Source organism: Ailuropoda melanoleuca, chromosome 12 (assembly GCF_002007445.2).
Source record: "Ailuropoda melanoleuca isolate Jingjing chromosome 12, ASM200744v2, whole genome shotgun sequence".
NCBI lineage: Eukaryota > Metazoa > Chordata > Mammalia > Carnivora > Ursidae > Ailuropoda > Ailuropoda melanoleuca.
In genome coordinates this window covers 33,516,124-33,520,582 of record NC_048229.1, presented here as the reverse complement: position 1 = coordinate 33,520,582, position 4,459 = coordinate 33,516,124, and positions in this window count along the sequence as shown.

Genomic DNA, 4,459 nt, shown 5'->3' with positions numbered 1-4,459 from the left:
GGGGGGGGGGGTTAGAGGAGGTCAATTTCCTGTCAGGAAACCCCTCCCTCTCTGGGGCCAGGGGCGGGAAGGACTCTTTATCTGTCTGCCCTTTTAGGCCAAGCTGGGGTTGGGCTGGGAAGGACAAGGCCACAGTCCGGCCCCCACCCGGAGCCCCCCCTCCTGCCTGCTCTTCACGCCTTCCAAGGTGACAACACCATCCTGGGCACCCTGGGGAGACACCCAAGCCTGGACACGGGCCCAGAGCTCTCCTTCGGGGTCCTCGCTCTGGAGTAGAGACATGGAGGGAGCTTCTGCTGGCCGAGAAGCTGGGATTAGAGGCCGAAAGGGGGTGGTACTGGGCATGGCTTTGGAATTGTGGTTCTCTGTGGTTCTCTCTGCCTAAAAGGCCCTGTCCCCATGTCCCTGCATGGCTCCCTCCTTCGACATTACCCTGGCCTCAGCTCCAGCATCCGTTCCTCAAAGGAGACATTCCCTGAGCAGCAGAAACTCTTCTCCACACCCCCCCCATGCCCTCTCCCCCCCAGGCTCTGATTTGTCAATTCCTTTATATCACCTTCCTCAATTTGAATGATAAGATTTCTCTGACTCCCTTATAGAGCTTTTTCTTTAAAAAAAAAAAAAATATTTTATTTATTTATTTGTCAGAAAGAAAGCACAAGCAGGGGGAGCAGCAGGCAGAGGGAGAAGCAGGCTCCCTGCTGAGCAGAACCCGATGCGGGACTTGATCCCAGGACCCTGAGATCATGACCTGAGCTGAGGGCAGATGCTTAACCGACTGAGCCACCCAGGCATCCCTCCCTTGTATAGTTTCTGACTTTCCCACTGGAATGTGAATTCAAAGCAGATTTTGCTTATCTTGTTCATCTTTATATCCCTAGATATGTGCCTGGCACATAGTAAGTGCTCACTAAAGATTTATTAATCAAATGCACACATGGGGATAGATTAGAGCTAAGGGTTGGAAGCTGGGGATGCCTATGGCAGGTGCAGTGGGGGCTGAGAATGTGTTGGGGACCGGGTGGGGTTAAATGCAGGATTAGGGTTACTTTTAAGGTTTTAGGTTTAGGTGGTCTTTCTGGAGCTCAGGCACAGCGTCCCTGGTGTTAGGCCTGGGACAAGGGAGCACTACGCAAAGTTGGGATTGGTGTGGGATTAGGGTCAGGGCTGGGCTCAGGGATCACTCCTTCTCTCCGGGTCCCAGGAAGGGCTCTGTAGACACTTAGGCTGGGAGACGTGGGTAGGGGTTAAGATTCCAAGGTCTTAAGGCCTCAGATCAAGGACTGGATTTGCCAGACAATGGGCCCTGGGAAAGGATCTGGTTGAGTGACGTGATGGGGGGGCGGGGCTTTGTCCTCAGCAGCAGGTCAGTGTGGATCGCGGTAATCAGAAGACCTGTGAGTAGCTCTGGCTGGAACCAGCTGGCCTATTGTGGGCTGTGACAGCTGCTGTCAGAGCTCCTCTTTTTTTAAATTTAATTTTTTATTGATATGTAATTCACATGCCATAAAATTCACCCTTTTGGGGGGCAGAGAGAGTTCTCTCTCTCTCTCCCTTCTTTTAAAAAGATTTTATTTATTTATTTGTCAGAGAGAGAGAGTATAAGCAGGGGGAGCGGCAGGCAGAGGAAGAAGCAGACTCCTCGCTGAGCATGGAGCCCAATGTGGGACCCAACTGGGATCATGACCTGAGCTGAAGGCAGATGCTTAACAGACTAGCCACCCAGTCATCCCGGGACAGAGAAAGATCTTAAGCAGATGACTCCACACCCAGAGCGGAGCCCCAGGCAGGGCTCAGTCTTACCACCCTGAGATCATGACCTGAGCCAAAATCAAGAGTGGGTAGCTTAATAGAGCCACTTGGGTGCCCCTAAAATTCACCCTTTTGAAGTGCACAAATTCAGTGATTTTGAGTATATTCACAAGGATGCAGCAACTGTCACCACTATCTAATTCCAGAACATTTTCACCACCTCAGAAAGAAATCTGTAACCCATTAGCAGCCCCTCCCCATTCCCCTTTGCTTCCAGCCCCATGGATTTCCCTACTCCGGACATTCCACATAAAAAGAATTATACAGTAAGTGGTCTTTTGCGTCGGGCTACTTTCGCTAAGCATACTGTTTTTAAGGTTCATCATTTTGTAGCCTCCCCCCTCATTTAGCCTCAGTCCCCAGTCTGGGAAATGGGGTGGGGCCAGTACTGGGGTCAGGGGAGCCTGGGTGGGGCCTGAGGTGTGGTGGGCAGGTGTGTGTAGGGAGGTGATCTGCTGCTCCCTCGTGGTGGCTAGGAGAACTGCAGCTCTCCCTGCTAAGCCTGGGAAGGAGTGACTCAGCTCCCCCAAGCCAGCCCCAAGACCCCACCCCTCACCCTGCAGAGCTTTTGGGATCTCAAAACTTCTAGAACACCAACCTGAACTCCTCCCTCTCTGCATCCTACCATCCCTGAGACTCCTTGGGCCCCACCTGCTGAGTAATGTCATCCACTTATAAATAAAGTTCTAATTTGTTCGCGTGCGAAGCATTTACATATATAGTCTTATTCATTTACTGCAGACTGAGGTTCCTGCTATTATTTTTCAGGGACAGGAAGCCATAGTGGTTAAGAGCCCAAGTTCCAGAGTTTGGAGGAACTTGGTTTCAAATCTCAGTCCTGCCGCTCACCAGCCATGTGACCTTCAGCATGTGATTTTATTTTATTTATTTATTTTTATTCTTAGGCTCTCTGTTTCCTCATGTGTAAGTGGGGCTGATGATGGTCCAACCTCACAGGGTGGCAGAAAGGATAAAGGGCTCCCAGCCTGGCACAAGGGAAGCCTCTGTGAGTCTATGTAGCTGATAGTATCAACCAGTGATGTGCTATTAAATGTTTCACAACCAGCTCTCTGGGTGGGGGGGCGGGAAGCCTTGATTTGGGGCGTTTGCCAATTTCTATGGTGTAAATATTCCCACCATGACTAATTCAAGCTTGAGTTCGGTGATGTCACGCTACAGTGACGTCACTGAAAGTGTTTTTGGGGAAAGAGATGCACACTAGCACGTTACACAGTTGTAGCTCTGAACGTACAATAGATGTAAATAACCTCAGGATCACAGATAATAGTAAAATGTAGTAAAATAATTAGGTTGTGATGAGTACGTATTACCTTTGTTTTCAATATAATTTATTTAATTACGTGTTTGCATAATTTAATTCTTTTAATGGCTGTTTAACAACCAGTTCCAAAATTCCTACGACTTTAACAGCTCACTCGAGCTGACTCCAACACACTGCTGTTAGCATCACACCCCTATTTTAGAAAGGGAAACGGAGGCTGGAGAAGATGGTCAGTCAGACAGGGGCAGGGCATGGCCCCCATCCATGCAAGGGCTGTGGGATTCTGGGGCCAGGGCGGGTTATGCAATGCCCCTCTTTCTTTCATCCCATTCTGGTCTAGAGGGCATGGGTGGTCCCCACAGTACTGGGTGACCTCAGCGAAGCCCTTGCCTCTCTAGTTTCTGTTTGTCCATCCAGATGGCAGCTGCGCCCTGCAGGTGAATACTTACACAGGGCTCTTTGGCACCTGCTTCAGCCCCGCCAGGAAGGCAACACGTCGATCCTTCCCCTCACTTTATAGGTTTGGAAACTGAGGTCCGCCCTGAGTCACAGAGCTATGCGGAGAGTGCACACCCCAGCTGAGGTGCACAGGAAAGGAACCGGCAGCCACGACCTCGGGCTCCGGAGTTTTCTGGGAGGTGGGAGGCAGCATCGCTAGAGATGGTGGTCAGGCTTCGGCAGTGGCTCTGCCTAGCACACTACGCCCCCAGCACCCTTTGCCCTACGCTCCCAAGAACTTCCTGGGGCCCTCGACTGGAGAGAGGGTGGGCTGGGAAGGGAGAATGTGGACAGCGCCGTCTGCCTGGTTCTCGTCCCTGGGGGCTTCTCTGCCTCTGTCTCTGTCTGCATTCTCTTCACAGGTCTCTGAGTCTCTGTCTCTCTTTGTCTCTTTTTGCCTCTCCCTCCGTCTCCGTGTGCGGGGCTCTCAGGCTTTGTGGAGCTCCGTGTCTCTGTTCTCTCTGAATCTCTGTCTCCTTGTGTGTGTCTCTTTCCCTGTGTTTTCTCCCTCTTTCTTTCTCTTATTGTCGCTCCGATCTTTTGGCTCCCTTTACATCTCTTTGTGTGTCTGGCTTTCTCCCCACCTCTGTCCCTCTCTCCTTGTGTCTCTTTGTCTCTCTCTATCTCTGCATCTCTCAGTATCTTTCTCTGCGTCTCTGGCGCTCTGCCCCGGGGTTTCTCTCCCCTTCTCTTCCGGTGAGTCTCTACTCTCCTGTGAGAACACGCTCTTTACCGACGCGCCCAGACCTGCCTCCGCCCCCAGAGCCCCCGGCTAGCCCGGGCCCAAAAAAAAAAAAAAAAAAAAAAAAAAAAAAAAAAAAAAAAAAAAAAAAAAAAAAAAAAAAAAAAAAAAAAAAAAAAAAAAAA